Genomic DNA, 17,070 nt, shown 5'->3' on the forward strand with positions numbered 1-17,070 from the left:
CTATGAAGGCTCATTTCCCTAGTGTAGAGGAATGCCAGGGAGGTGATGTGGGAGTGGGTGGTTGGGACGGGGAGCATTCTTATAAAAGCAGGGGGAATGGGTTGTAGGATAAGGGGTTTATGGAGAGGAAACTGGGTAGTGGGATAAAATTTGAAATGTAAATAACTGAAATAACCAATAAAAAAAGAAGTGTTTATCTTTTGTGAGAGAACCTGAAACACAATGAAAACAGGAGGCAACTGATGTCAAAAAATAAGCGAGTTCAGGGACATACACAGTTCCATTTTACTTTTTGATGCCTGGGTGCTGGGCTCAGGATGCTACTTGCTGGATTTCCTGTTCTGTGCATGCACACTGCTGAGAGCAAATGCCTTAAAGCGTCTATGTCCTGTCTGTGTGTCATTGTCCCAGAGGTGTTCTTGGCTCTTGCACTTTAGGATCAAGCATGGGACAGTAGGGAGATTTTTCTCAGTCTGACTGACTCGCTGTACTCTCAAAACTCCATTTTCCTGATCATAGTGATTCCTAAGAAATGACAAACATTCCTGACATAACTGTGGCCTGAGTAGACACAGGGTTGCGAAGCTCATGTGCTCCTAAACTAACTGTAGGCATTTGTTTTGGACGAAAATACTATTAGATATATGGGAGAGAGAAGTCTTAATTTGTGATGCTGTTATGAAACCTGTAAAAAAAAAATCATAGAGTTAAGATGCAATTTAAAGCGCTGACCGTCAAAACCAGAGTATTGTCTGAGATGTTTTAGAAGGCTATTTGAGCAGATGAAGGTCTTCGGAGCACAGACTTAGGCGTGTTTTTACTATTCATAGCGCCGAAGTTGAGTACCTACCTCAGGAAGGGAGCAGTGCCCGTTCCCAGAGCTGTTGCAATGAATGTCAGTCGCCGATGAGGCAGATTAATTTGCCATGAACACGTCATTAATGCTGCAACATGCAACATCTCAGCAATCAAATATGCCGTGGAGCCCCAAATATGCGAAAGCAGCAGATGAAACACAACTGCTTCTTGCTGAAGGAAAAGTGATCACCCAGGCACAAAATCCAGTTTGTGGAAAGTAAATGAGCAGGCTAGCAAGGCTGGGGTCTCACAGTCACTTGCTTCTAGTTCTCTTCTAGGAATTCAGTTGCTACGTTAAGTGTCTCCCTTGAGATGATCCGTGATGGGCCACTGGGGAGATTTGGAAGGGGTTTTCTAAGTATTTATGCAAAAAAGCATGGAAATGTAAAAAAAGATTCAAATGAGTTTTCTATGCTTTCTTGTGTGTTCTCAACATGCTTTAATTTAAAGTAGCATCTATTCCACAGTATGTGACTTATTAACCAACCTGAACCTTTCGTGCCTGTAATTGAGAGAGACAGCCACATCAGAACTGGAAAGAATAAGAAGCTGGCACGATGCTAATTCAAGGCAGTTACCTTTCTCAGAGAAGCTCGCAGAGTCGTTACCATGTAAGAAGCTGGACCAAGAAGAGCCATGCTGAGGCTTTAGAGTTGCCTTCTGTATTTTCTCATGCAGAAGACATATTTGTTGTTGAGATTCCTGGTGCCCATCACTCCTTCACTCTAAAAACTGGATTCCAAAGTAGGTCTCCCATTTATGGTTATGGGTTAGCATAAAACAAAATTCCTGGAAATTGGGGGGATTTTGTTTATTAAGTGCATGCCTTCACTTCCTAGGCACCGGAAGTTCGGATAAGGTTAAAAATGTTCCTGGTTGTACAGATAAAGAATAACAGCCCGAGTCTCAGGGGCACGCCTTCTGAACTCCAGAGTCCCTACTTATGCGGCTCTGCCATGATCTTCCGTTCTTAAAGAGCAAGGGGTAGCAAGGTTATGCTCATGCTATGAGTTGAGCCTTCAAGGTTAGGGATGAATATAGACCTCCAGACTTCCGGTTAGAGGAGCTCTGTGGGAAGTGAAAAGGATGTTTGGCTTCCTATCAGCACCAATGCCTGCATTCCCAGCCCAAGCGACAGCTCTTGCCCGGATTGTCCAGAGGAGTTTCTCTTGTACCCCGAGGCAACCTCTGGAGTTAGCAGCTGAACAGAGAATGGAAAAATAAATTCACTGAACATTTAAACAAAACCATGGAGGAACAGGCTTCGTCCCTTTTTTATAAAAGGGGACTTAAGCCCGACCAACCTACACAAATTCTTCCCGTATAAGGAAGAAGCAGTGGCCACAGCTGAGAGCAGACTTCAGTGTTCAAAATTCTTTGACCCAGTGAAAAGGATGAGGCAACTCTCCGTGAGTCTTGTGGGCTGTGCTCTCGGGCCTACAGGACGAGAGCAGAAATACGGAGTCAGAGAGGGAAAAGGGTAACGCTTTCTATAATGAAAGAACATCCACCCCATAGGGCGCATGCTTGGAAAAGGTTACTTTAAAGGCTTTTTGTATAGAATTAAACAATAAATATGCCATATTTACACGTAGCACCCCCCCCGTTATAATTTTGATCATCAAGATAGTAAGAGGCTGGCAAATATTTTCAAGATCATTTAAACGGGCAACTAGGAGATAAAAACAACGACAACATCAAAACAAATTCAAAGCGCTGAAGAAATAATTTCAATACTTAATGACTCATTAAAAACAGACTATTAATTTTACTCTTTAGATATGTCACTGGATAAAGCCCGAAGGTACTGTTGAATTATTTGCTCCCTTTTGTCTGCAAGTACTATGCTGCGATTGGCAAACATTTGAATGCAGTAAATGGAAGTCCCTCCCTTGTATAGTAAAGTCATGGGGAAAGTCCTATTAACACAAATGAGGAAGGATAAAGGATTCTTTAATCAGCATAGGACTTCTCTGCCAATCAACGTTAGTATTTTAAGTTGGGTAATGATTTTTTTTTTGTCCATACTGTCTTGTCCATGGTGTGATGTCTAGCAGCATCCTGTTGTGTCCCATTAGATGGCAATGGCACCTTCAAACGTTGTTACTACCAAAAATATTTCCAGAAGCTGCCAGGCATCACGAAGGAGGGGTGTGAAGCCCCTGCTCCCTGAATCACCGCTGCTTCAGCAGTGTGAACAGGGCCACCTAACTGAACCCTGATGGTAGTGGTGGTGGTGTGTTGGGGGGCGGGGATGAAGAGGCACAGCGACAGTCTGAAGACTTCCAGAGGTAATGGCTCGCCATGGTCACGGAGGATGGGTAGGTGGTAGCTCACCAGAAGCTAGACATAACAAATCAAAAGCAGTTTTGAAGATAGAGATAAAGAAGGAAACAGCCTTCGTCAGCCTGAAAGCTCAGTTCACTCCACTGTATGAACTATTTCTCTTGGGCCTATATTGTGCTGGGTCATGAGGTTGCAATGGTTCTCATGCACTGGCTTCTCATTCAGCGTCTCCTGGCCTGATCGTTACTTCACAGGGATGTAGGTTGATGCTGTGACTGTGACGTTTATCTCTCAAAATTTGCTACTGAGGCTTTTCCTGGGGTGGGGTGTACTTTACCATTGTACTCCCATCGGCTTATTACTAAATGAAACCATCCTACTCACTAATGTTTCCATACTTGTGGTGAGCAACAGGAAACGGGGTTTTACTAGTGCAACACTAACTTCCAGGGCAACATTTCAGCTAATTTTTAATTTCTTTTGAAATGTATAAGGGTTGCCCAAGAGACTGTATTTTCTGACCTGGTACTTAAATTTCAAGGACTGAGAGATATTTAAAATAGAATGTGATAAATTTAAATTCATGTTTAAAAAATGATTTTGCCATAGGCAAAATCTCTCTCTGTTGGGGTTTTCTTCCTCTTTAGTTTTCCTTGTTCTCTCCAACCACTTCATACCGTTCTCATTTGCTGTCCTTCATTACTGTGGTTGGTTTTCGAGCGGATCACCTTTGGAGGAAAATTTGAGTGTCTCCCAAGGACACCTCGCCTTAGTTATCTCAGTGGACTTCCGTGATTTTGGAATGGGACAGAGACTGAGAGACAATTTAGATTCATTCTATCGTGGGTGCTGTTGCCGTCTGCATTCACCTAGATGAGCGAGCTGCTGGGATCAAATTCACTGCAGGGAGGAAGAGCGAGCGATGAAGGAGGTCTCTCCCATCACTAGTGTGTCGGCTCCCTGAAGAAAGGAGGATTCAATTCAACTTGCCCGAAGCAGTTATCCTGATCGCCAACACCAGGTTCCGCTGAACCCGGTGACTGATTCTCTCTGGCTTAGGTGTTCATACCCATATTCTACAGTTGTTCACTCCAGCGGATGTCCTCAATTCCTGCCCAAATTGCGCATGCTCTCCCACAATTCTTACCTCCAGGAAGATACCAACTCGTTATCTACTTCAAAACAGGGGGCCACTTCCGCTCTGATTCCTTGCTCCCCTGTCTCTCCATGAAATCAACCAAGTGTTGGGGGTTTTTCAGGGAATTTTATGCCATCGTATCCTTTTCTTATTGATTAACTTTTAATTTTTAAGGACTTAGGCTTCCTTTCTTCTTCTCTTTGCATTGTTTTCATGGAATAGTGGATAAAATTGTAAATTTGTATCAAATCTTAAAAAAAATTCACCAGTATTCCCTATAGCAGTACAAAAGCTGGTCTTTCCAATGCCAGCTATCACATGCTTCTCTATTTTAATTATATATTATATATATTTTTCTATTTCTTTTCATTCTCTCTCTTTCTTTCTTTCTTTCTTTCTTTCTTTCCTTCCTTCCTTCCTTCCTTCCTTCCTTCTTTCTTTCTTTCTTTCTTTCTTTCTTTCTTTCTTTCTTTCTTTCTTTCTTTCTTTCTTTCTTTCTTTCTTTCTTTCTTTCTTTCTTTCTTTCTTTCTTTCTTTCTTCCTTCCTTTCTTTCTAACCCATCGTTGCAAACCTGATCCAAATCACTGCCATCTTTTCCCACCCCTTGGAAAGTCTTGCTATATTTCGGTCTGTGGTCTTCCTGTTCCTCGGAATCTATCCTGCCTATAATTACACAGTGATGTAATTTATATATCACCCTTATATAACGCCCTTAGAATTTTATATTTATTTATATTTAAATTGGCATTTGTAAGCCAAGTGAGGCAAGAATGAATCCTATTTTTACTCTTCTTAGCAGATACCTTATGTCTTGCCCCTCCCGGCTTTCCAACCAGTCACTTCACTCTCCTTTACCCCCCACCGCCACCCCCACATCCTCCATCCACAATGGCTTTCTTTCACATGGACAAATGTGCTTGGCCCCTCCCGTTCCCAGGGTCTTCCCACACACTGTTTTCTCTGTCTAAAATACCCTTTCTTTCGTGTTTTCCCTTACCGGTTTTACTCATACTTAAGCCATCTTTTCCCCAAATATCCTGTGGTTTTATTTGAAAAAAAAAATCAGGCTATTTATGTCTCCATTGCTTGCTATTTTTACAAAATATTCCTTCCCCCAACCCACATCTTATTACCGCGTCTCGAAGTTTGCGAGCAACTTTCCCATCCGGGAACTTTTTTCAGGCAGTCTTGGATAGCTAGCCCTCCTCCTGTTTCTGTGCATTGTGATCTAATTTTACCCTTCTTATTTCAATTAAAGCCTCATGAGAGATTTTTCTGTATTAAATTTCTTCTTACTAATGAAAATATTAACCTGGTGACATTGATTTAGTCAATAATGCTGTGCCGAGTTCCCTGGACATCGAGTTTCACAATTCCAGGGCAACCTGAAGCTCAAACTTTCCTTTTATTGCTTAACTTGAGTGACTGTCTCCAGTGACCCAGAGTACAAACATTTGTAGTAATTACTTGCTTAATTGAACGCACCCATCCCTCTCTTTAGAGTCCAATTATTTTTGCTAGATCCATATATTTTTCTCTTGAGATTTTGAGTGGGGGTCGTAGGAGAAAGGGAAAAAAATGAAGTCGATTTTACTCAGGTTTGTTATTCTCATATAGTAATATGCATGGCTAATGAAATTCTACATGCTGGTGTTTTTTTCCCCCCATGGAAATGTAGGGTGATTACTGCTTTTACTAATGGCAAAGGCCCTAGTAACTTTATGTATGAAAAACTTCTGGGAACATTTCTTCGAGAGCATCCCGGGAAGTTTTCATAAAGCAGTTCCAGTATGTGGGTGATAGTTTCACAGTACCCCACCAAACTTGATTCAACTACCACCTTCAGTGTCTACAGTATTCAGGACCAGCTAGCTACTAACACAGATTTCTATCATCAGTAAGATTGGTAAAGAGTAGATTTGTATTTAGATGTCATTACAACCATTTTATTTTTGCTGGTCAAGGAATTAAGAAAAAGAAAGACTTCTTTTCAAAGCTTCAAGAAGATCTGTTACATTACTTAAGATCCAGATGCCGGGTAAGATTTCCCTGGGACTCACTTCCTTGTGTATAGGGGCTATCATGAAAGACTCCTCAGAATGATTCTATAATACAGCTGTTGATAGATGAATGTTGTTGGCAGTCAACTGCTGCGTATTTATGGGTGGCACCAACTGCACTGATAATTCAGGTTCTTGAACATCCATTGTTCATATCCACTTAGTCCTCTGAGCTGCTGCCGCTCTCCTCTGAAGTGGCTGTTCTCAGTAAGAGCACTTACAGGAGAGTGGTGGAGAGCAGTGAACTAATCCTCAGTCCTTCCCTCCCTCAGTCCCTCCCTCCCTCCCTTCCTCCCCTCTCCCTCCTTACTTTCTTCTCCCCACCCCCTTCTTTTTGTCTTTATTTTTCCTTCCTTTTCTTTGTAGTCTAACAAGTTTATTATATGCATTCAGTATTTATTTTCAGTTTTCTTTAAGTAGTTTTGTCTATTGCCATACTACCATTTTTCTTTCCCCAATAACTATTTTGTAAACATTAAATATACTCTATCTATCTATCTATCTATCTATCTATCTATCTATCTATCTATCTATCTACCTATCTATCTATCTATCTATCTATCTATCTATCTATCTATCTATCATCTATCTATCTCCTCTCTCTGTTTTTTCTCCCCTTTTCTGATTTAGGTACAGGGTTTTCCTTTCTGTGGTTGTTTTGTTTTCAAAATACAAAAGAAAAAATGAATAAATGCTATCATGCTTTTTTTTTTCTGAGTTCTGAGCACTTATCTTAGCAAAAGAATCTTCATTCAGCTTTTCTGGGCACTGGTTTTGCAAATATATGTGTCTTGTGACAAATTTAACCCATGAAGACTTATATCTCTGTCAATAATGTAGTTCCTGCTGTCAATGAATTTAACTAGTACATTTTTTTAAATACCTGTATTAATTATACATTGTGGGTACTAGTTTATTTTTCTCCTCCCCCAATTTTATATAAAATCTCTCAAACAATGGCTAATATATTTCTGTGCATAATGCTCAAATCTTCCAGGTGTTTAATAAATAAAATCAAGTGAAATGAGAAAATAAAGTAAGCCAGAGGAAGTGATTAATTCTGTGAGAAGGAAATAGAGAAGGTATTACCTTTTATAGACATGGCAATATCTAGGTTTGGCTTTGAAAAATTAGGCATTTTCCAGGACAGCAAGGCAGGGAAGGCAGTTGCTAAGCTAATAAATGTTTTACACTACTCTGTGCTCCTCATACTCCCAAACCTACATAGCCCTGGCTATGTATTCTGTACACCAAGCCAGTCTTGGTGGGTTCACCAGAATCCTGTTACCATCCTATTCCCACACTCCAGACCTGGCTTTGTTCATACAGACTATACACAAGCCCAGTCTGGTAAGCTTCATCAAACTTTCTAGTTCAAGTAGTGTAGACCCAGCAGCGTGAGGGAGGTCCAAGAGACCAGGCCAGGAGTGACCTTCTCTGTGCTTTCTTGGTTATACAAGAAAGATAAAGGGATCACATGTAAGACGAAGTAGAACTAGAATAGAAACTTTGCACAGTACATTTTAAAGTTAAAACAGCAAGTAAACATAACAAACTTCAACATAAACCTAACAGCAAGTAAACATTGAAAACTTCAGGAAAAAAGCCATGAGTCACATATAAAGGAAAACCAATGAGAACAATAGCAGATTCTCAGTGGGATCTAAAAGTCATAGGAGCCTGGAGCAATTTGCTCCAAGTTCTAAAAGACCATAGATGCCAACTCAGACTACTATACCCAGCAAAACTATCTACTACAGTTGCAGGAGAAAGAAAACACATCTATGTTATAAACAGCTTGAAAGAATTCACGTTCACCAAACTGTCCCTTCAGTATCACTGCAAGTAATACTTTTGACTAAGAGAGGAATAAGGTACAGAAAGGAAACAAACAAAGCTATAATTACTGAAACACAAATTAAGATGAAAAACATAAACAGCAGAAAAACAGAACAGTTACCAGAAACCTTTTAATATTAACTTTAAATATGAAAGGCCTCAACTTTCCAGTCAGAAGACATGGCTCAATGTAGCTTTCATCATGCAGTAAAGTTAGAGAGTCACATCTAGTCAGAGTGCAGAAAATAAGTGACCACATTGTATGCAGCTCTGATTAGTACATTTGCAATACAACTTCTATATCTCAGGCTAAGGCAATATCACAGAAGAGAGGGCAAGAGTATTATCAGAGCCATGTGCTCATGATGACAGTACTGAGTTATTGTCTTCAAGACATGACAAGAAATCGCAACGATGTGGTTGAGACAAGATTTACAGTTGACACACCAATGTGGTAAAAAAAAATTGCAAGTTCCCACTATAGACAATCAATGCAGCCGAGAGAGGGAAAATCAGTTCCACCCCCATACAAACACTGTGCTAGGCCGTCCAGTGCCAGGCAGTCTTCCTAAGAAGACTGGTCAACATCAAATGAACACGATGGGTTATTGAGTCATTTGTATGTGACAATCATAATCAGAGAAAATGGGACCTTGAATTTTAGGGGGAGTGGGAAGGTACTGGGGGAATTGGAGGGGTAGAAGATGTAAACGTGGTACTCATATGGGAAGTTCTCAAATATTAAAAAAAGGAAAATATAAAATGAAGGGTTTCATAGTACACAAGGGACAAGTGATTTGGGGATGGAAAAAATAATGCTTATCTAATGTGCTCCAACTTGTTATCCATGTAAGTTTGTTATTCTTAGGAATATATACATATATATATGCATATATATATACACACATATTATATGTATATATATATATATACATACACACAAACACACACACAATATATATGATTTTATATATAAAGAATCCCCAAATATTTTCACTTAATTTTATGCAATTATCCACTGTGGCCCTTACACATTACATTTCTGTGTTCTTTAAGTTTACTAGGTTGCAGGCTCACAGAAGCTCTGTCTTGTGTCTTCAGAGGTGACATCATCAGTTCAGTTAATTGCCTTCCGGCCATACCCACAAGAGTACAACAGCAGCTCAAGACTGAGACATTTCATGACTCCAACATCCTTCTTGACATAGACATGCCCCTGCTTTAGAATTCCTCATCCGTAATTATATTTTCTATATTATTTAGGCATTCTTAAAGCCATGAATGGGAGAAATCCTACCCAAACTATCTTACACCAGAACACTTGAGTGGGAACATAGGTGTTCATGAAGAACTTTTTCGCTTCTCCATCTATCGAGTCCACTTGTCTGTGATGACTTTAAGGCCCTCCAGCAAGCAGGGCTGAGCACCCTGGTTTCCTAGGTCACCAGGCCCAGCAAGAAATCGATTCTCTGCCCCATCACCTCTGACATTTCCCAAACACATTTCCTTTCCTATGGTTCTTGCAACAATTTATCATGTAGTTTTGGGTATCTTAGGACAACAGGGATTCATCTTGCTTTACACTGGGAGGCCGGAAGCGTGATGTAAAATACTGACTCAGTGATCCAGATTTTCAGGAGGTCCCAGAGGAAATCTGGCCTTGCCTGCTGTTTGTGGCTTCTGTCATGGAGTGGCAGGATTATCTGTCCCATTGCTGCCTGTTATCAATTCTTCCCTGTATCAGTGTTTGCATTTCCCTCCTTTTTTTAGGGTCTGTTCTATTCCAGGAAGACTCCCATTACAATTTTACAATATGTACAGATATTTTATCTGGAAATAAGGTCACATTCTGTGGTTCTGAATAGAGAATGAATGTTGGGTGAGCGCTGGTCCTTGGCATCACCGAATTCTTTTTTTTTCCCTCTGGCTTAGAAACATGTGCTTTCCAAAATAGCTAAAATTCTTCAGTTTTCAGGTTAAATCTCAGAGAGGTTCTCTCCCATCTGGGGCCTCTCCTCTTAGTCTTTAGGGCAACAGAGTGTCGCTTTAGCCACTCTCTGTGTGAAAAGCATAACACAACGTTATATGTTAGAAAGGAATGAAAGGGAATGAAAGTGGAGTATAGACAATGGATCTTCTAAAATCCCAGTTTAAGCACATTTTTTATTTTGTTCCGAGAACTGGCAATACCTCGAGTACTTTTTTTTTGTTGATATTTGTGGTGATATTTGTAAAAGAAAACGCCGACAGACTTTTAGGTGATGTGATATGTATCAGAAAAATAAAAATGCAAGCAAACGTAGTTAAAAGGTGGAGGTAAAACCATCTCTCATAGTTTTACCCTAATGGCAATGTGGATCACCAGCTTCTGCAGATTCAAAGCAGTGCAGATTTTCCTCACACACTGTTTGCTTCCTGCAGAATTCACACCAGGTCTCAGTAACAAGGATGTCTCAGAGGGTCTGGTGGATTCGACCAATATTAGTTGAATAAATAAGTGGAAGAGCCTGGAGAGGCCGTAATAGAAATTAGAGGAAGGAAATCAACTCATTATCTCTAAGAGACAGGCATGATATTTTCAGAGCTTACACGGATGAGAACCGTTACTGCCCACAGCGTGTGAGGTATGTGGTTTGCACTTAGATTGGCTGGCACGTGGCAAAGTCGGCCTTGCTTACCGGTATGTACCAAAGAACACAGAAGTGAGACCACCTATTCTGGGCTCCTGTGTTTCGACGGTGGGACATCCCTGACCGTCCACAAAGAGGGACCGCCGAGCAACGTTCGTCTGTTTCATTAATTAAATTCTTCATTTTGATAGTGTGCTGGAAAAATACATACTGTGTGAAAATTGTAGGTTTCATGGGCTCTTATGGCTGAGATCACAATGGGCTGTTTTAACTAGATCTCTTCTTTTTTTGTCTTCTGCTAGATAAGGGGAGCAAATTTGACTTTTTTTTGACATAACGTTAAACATGCTTCATGACATTTCGAGCCACGGTGGTGGAGAATTTTTTTTGGCAAAACGCCTGAGGCTCTATTACTAATTTATCAGTATTGCAATGCACACCCCTGCTTGCTTTCTGTGATTCTCTCGTTCCTATTGTCCTGGACCTTTCCATCTATTCTCCACATCAGTCTCACTTCTGTGACTTTAGAGTGTGTCTCCCCCTTACAGCACCTGTCCCGAGATGAATAATTTCAGTCATCACTGTCCAGGGAGCCTTTGAAAGTTCCTTTGTTGGTCATCATGCGCTGTACCCTGATTACACGACTACATTAGTAACAGGCTTCCATTGTGTTCCAGAAAGCTGCTTCCCACCCCCACCCCCACCCCCACTTGTATGTTTCCTATGAATCATTTCTTCTTGAGTTTTGACATGATCCCCAACAGCCAAGCTGCCTATTTATTCTTCTGGCAATGAAAGAGGAAGAGGGATTAAGTTTTCCCTCCCTGCCCTTTCTGATTTGCTCAAATCTGTTAGCTATTCTGAGGGGAATCATCCCAATGTGTGTCACAAGCACTGTCAATTAGGTTAATAGACAGGCAGGCAGGGCCCTGGCACCAAACTGTGTCATTTGCCAAAGCCACTATCTGCAGAATGAAAGCTGGACAGGCAGGATCTCTCTGACTCATGGGCTTGTTCTTTGTGATATTCTGTATTGTGTTTTTTTGACAGAGGAAGGAAGGAATCAGGACAAAACAAACAAAGGAAGGGAGAACCTATTTTTCTTCCACAAGCTAACACCCTGGCTCCCATCGGCAACATGGCAACTGACTTACAAGACAAATATAATTCAAATTATGTGGCATTTTAAATTCAATTTGAAGATAATATATCTTTGGAGTAGATCTTTCTTTTTTAGAGATAAAAATATGAACACAAGAAAGATGTGAATAGTGACCTAGGAGAATTCCCAATGCAAACAGGTCCCATGACTTGTGTGGGTTCATACAATTAAATGACTACATTCGGCTTTGCTGAAATATACACATTTAAAAAGTCTATCTTCAAATATAAATTACTGGCCTACAATAAGGAACAATAAGCTATTACATAACAAGATCCTTAACTGTAAATCGGACCCCTAAATTATCACATGGCAAAGGCAATGCTAAGACACAACTTCAACTTAAAAATTAGGACCACCTTGCATTTTTCTTCTGCAAATAAGATGAAGATACAAACTATCAAATTATCACACACAGGAATGGGCACACACACATATGCATGCACACATCCCCCCCTTACAAACACACGCACGCACACATGACTGTGCACACGCACCCCTCTCCCCCCATATACACAAACACAATGTAGGGAGGCCCTATCCACACAGCTCAGCACACAACACACAGAAATGTCTACAAGGGACGAGCTCCAGCTGGGCTGGTCCTTACCTTAAATACTGTAAAAGCTCTGGGCATGAAAATTTCTTCTAAAAATTACCTTCAGGAAACAACAATGAGTGTGTGTTCAAGTTATTTAGTACACAGCCTCAGCCAGCAGCTCTCCTGAGGGTAAATCAACTTTTAAGGAAATAAGACTTGAGAAATGCTATTGATTCTCTAACTCCCGAACCCCAGGATGTGCTGCAGCCCAGTCTTCACACACCCTTGTCTACAGGGACTCATAGCAAATGTGAGCACAACAGATCTCCAGCCGGAAGTACTGCATTCCATGAATGTATTTGGGAAAATTGAAGGTTAGCGTCACTGAACACAGTTAAACTGAGAAGGCTCGTCACTGTGGCTGACTTCAGGGGTTATCACAGCGAGAGAACAGTAAAAACACATCATGTGTATTGGATGCGATCAAAATTGTTACCACATCAAAAGGAAAAATGAACCCAGTGGAGACGGAAAACTACAGCTGACTGAAATATCATGTTACTTATTTTGTGGTTGGGGTAAGAACATGAGGGAAAGCTGCATTTTGCATTTTGATCGTGATAGTCACTGTTTCTGTTGTTATAGACCTAAAGTTGCTTGGGTGTTTTTAAAATGAAGAACTTTATTTTTGCTGTGATTTAGTTAAAAGTTCCAAGGTACCCTGTATTTACATTTATTCGTTCTGAAAACAAGAGGACATCCTCAGTATGTTATTTTCTGTTAGAAATACCCACTTCTGAAGGCACACTGTGTTTCTCCCCTTGCTATCTTAACAGCTCCCTAGGGCTTGTGTTCTATCCTGTTTGCACAGTGCCAGACACACCATTGCTACTTAGAGACTGTCAACCCTTTAGACCAACAATATGTAGGGAAGAATCCATCAGATAAATATCCAGACAACTCTTAAAGTGACAACAAGCCGCAGTTGCATGTGTGTGGTTGGGATTTCAGGATTGAGTCAACAGCTTCAGAGGTCTTGGGGACTTGTAACTGCTGGAAGTGTAACCAGAAGAGTCTTTTCCAGTGGAAAAAATAGCTATCAAATGAGAACATCATACTCTCTAACAACAGTGGGTGACGCTCCTGATGCTGTCCCTTCTATAATTCCCACGCAGCCATAAAATTTCCTTTTCAATGAATCAGAATATAATATATTATGTCCTGTTAAGAGAAAACCACTTGATCTTCCACTCCCATAGATCCTCATTGTGGGACGATGTCACAGGCGAGGCAAGCACAACATAGAAGGAGGCCTGTCATTGGATGAGAAGGAAGGATGGGCGGGAGAAAAGGTTGAAGGAAGGGGAGGAGACTGGAACAGAAAGGAGGAAGAGAGGGGAAGGCAGCGGAAGAAGCCATGGAAATGACATGGAAACTGATGTCTCATTAGTTTTTCTCTCTTTGTTTATGTTCAGACGAATGCAAACCAATGTCTGTATTCCTAGCATCCAATTTATCTTCATCTGTAGCTTGTGGCTCACTCCCTGAGCTTCTAAGAAGCCGGAGAAACGTGTAGTATTTGTCTCTCTGGGGATGCCTTATTTCATTTAACATCATGGTTTCTTATTGCTTCTATTTTCCTGAAAATGTAATTTGATTTTGTCTTTTTAAAAGGCAGCACATTATTTCATTATATGTACAGCACACACATATGTAAAATGGATATACATGATATGATTTGACAGATGTTTCCATACCATGACTTCGTGAACAATGTTGCAGTGAATCTGAGAGTGTAGAATCTGAGATGTGGACTTGCTGCCCTTCGGTATGTCTATACGACCGTGACTGGTGGGTCACTCAGTTATATTTTTATTTGCTTCGTTAAGAACTGCGTTAGTTACTAATAATGCTGATTATAAAGTTACATTTTAGAATATTTTTTACAGTGAGCTGTAGTTTGAAAAAACCTGAACACAAGAATTAAATCTAATACTTGGAACTTGGCAGAATCAGTAACTTTTTGACATCTAAATGAGTTGGCAAAACCCACAGATATATTATACCCTTCAAGTGGAGAGAAGCCTTTTATTAATGTGGGGAAATAATATTGAACATTGGCTAAGATATGACTTGTTGAAGTCTAAACCCACTTGGGGAACTGGCCTACGGAATAAAGACAATCAACGATACTGGCAGCGGCTAAGAAATAAACTTTCCACTGGCTGACCTACTGCATATTTTATATAATAAATATGAGTAAATAGGTGGACAGCAATGAAGCACTTCATTGTGCGTTCTCAGGTCAGATCAGAAGGTGACAGGATCTGACACAATTTGGAATGCCAGAGAATGATGTTACTAGATGTTGCTTCAACTGGGAGATTTTAGCAGGCCCTTATACTGATTGGTACTATGGCTCTGGCGGCAGATAAAAGAGAAATGGTGATTTGGAGAGGAGGTGAGGATGCTCTGACTGTCAGAGGTCTGATGAGAGCTGTAAGTGGAGAGGGGATCGCCAACCCTCTGATTTGTCTTCCAATGTTCACGTGACTTCAGCAAGTGTAAGTCCTCTCCCACTCGGGTCTGTCAGGATAAAGCCTTGGGGCACATGCATCTTCTCATTGCGTTCTTCACTACACGCGAAGACTCTTCCAGTAACTTCTCACAGTGAGTTTCACAAATAAAAAGAAATTGCTTTTTATTAAGATATGGCTGTACCCAAGAGCCTACAAACTATCATTCCCCTTGCCACTGTGGAACTTGCGGCCACAGAAGTATCTGCAAATGAAGATAACTAAGTAAGTGAGTGAGTGAGTGAGAAATGAATGAATGAATGAATGAATGAATGAATGAATGAATGCCATTTGGATTAATGCCTGCTGTAACTTCAAGGTGAGAGCAAGACTGACCAGTCTCTGAGGTCACATTTCTGGCTTGAATATGGTATCTGGCCTAAAAGATGTCTGGACCTTATCCACGGCTACACATCCATGGTTTCCTAGAGGCCTTTAGCTACAGTCTTTGTGAAGCTCAGATTCTAGATAGCTTTTTAAATCCCTTTCTTCCTCATTGCTTTGGTTGGGAAAGCTTCATCTGTTTTTCACAATGGCTGTTCTAGCTTAAGTTCCTACCAAGAGCATAGGATTCTCCATGGATTCTCTATGTGCATAAAAGTTACTAGTTCATGTTTCGATCACAACCGTTCTAAGAGGTATTATAGTGATATCTCTTTTGTTTTAATTTTCTGTCCCTGTTGATTATTGACAGGAAACATCTTCCATATTGACTTTGGAAATGGATGTCAGTTTGGCCCTTTATCTGTTAAGATTAGTTTGCTTTTACTTCTGTTGTTGCTTATTCATTTGGACATTAACTCTCTGTCTGATGGATGTTTCACAAGGATTTTCTTCCATCCCTGAGGCTGCTGTGTTCATTTTGTGGACGATGTCTCTTTCAAGGCACATGGTTATTAGTTTGATGCTGTTCCACTTGTCTGTGTTCACTTTTGTCTTTTGGCATTTGGGGTCTTATCCAAATCAACCACGAGCAAGGCCAATGTCAAGAAACCTTTCTCCTATTTCCTTGTGGGGGTTTTGCTTTTTCTGGCCTAATATTTAAATCTTTAATCCATTTGGTGTTGATTTTTTATGCACAACGTGTCCAATTTCATTATTTTTCCTGCAGATATCCAGTTTCCTCAGAAGTATTAGCTGAAGAGTTTGCCCATTCTCCTTTGCGTATTCTTGGTGCTCTTGGTGAACACTGTTGACCACACACACGTTGTTACTCGGAGCTGATTATAGATAAATAAGAGTTTATTTCTAGGCTCTCTGCATGGTTTGTTTGTCTGTCTTTATGCTAGTAACAAGCTATTTGGATTACTGCATCTATGTAGGGAAGCAAGAACCGTGTTTGGTCTTCTCTGTCAAAAGTAGAAAGCTACTCAGTAGTTTTGGTTCTGGGTGGATTTTTAGTGTCTTCCTTACCTTTGTAAAGGTGACATTGAGATTTTATGTATTAAAGCTGAATTAATTAATTTCCTTGTAGTGATTGAGCATGGCATCGCCTTCATGCCAGACAGCCATTCTGTGGCTGAATCCCATTCCTCCATTGTCATAGGCGCTTCATTGATGCTGGACGTCCTTTGGGGGTCATATGTGAATTCAACGATATTAGCTCTTCACGAATATATGGAACATTCTCCAATTTTATAAATTATAAGTTCAGGAATGTTTTCATGTTTTTAGCTTGCAGAACTTTAACCCACCCAGTTAAATTCATTTTTACATATTTGTTATATTTTTAAAATCAGGCATGTGACTGCTTTTCCATGTCTCTTTCAGATAGGTTTTTGTTGATATTTAAGGCAATGAAATATTATATATGGATTTCATAAACTGTAACTTTGCTATTAGTTGTGTCTGTTTATTGTAAAATGTTTTTTTAGTGTGGAGTCTTTAGAATCATGCTAACTACAAACAAATAATTTTACTTCTTTCTTTCTGATTTGCATATCATTAAATTTTTTCTCATGGGATTCTTTTGCTAAACC

Source organism: Rattus rattus, chromosome 10, assembly GCF_011064425.1.
Source record: "Rattus rattus isolate New Zealand chromosome 10, Rrattus_CSIRO_v1, whole genome shotgun sequence".
Classification (NCBI taxonomy): domain Eukaryota; kingdom Metazoa; phylum Chordata; class Mammalia; order Rodentia; family Muridae; genus Rattus; species Rattus rattus.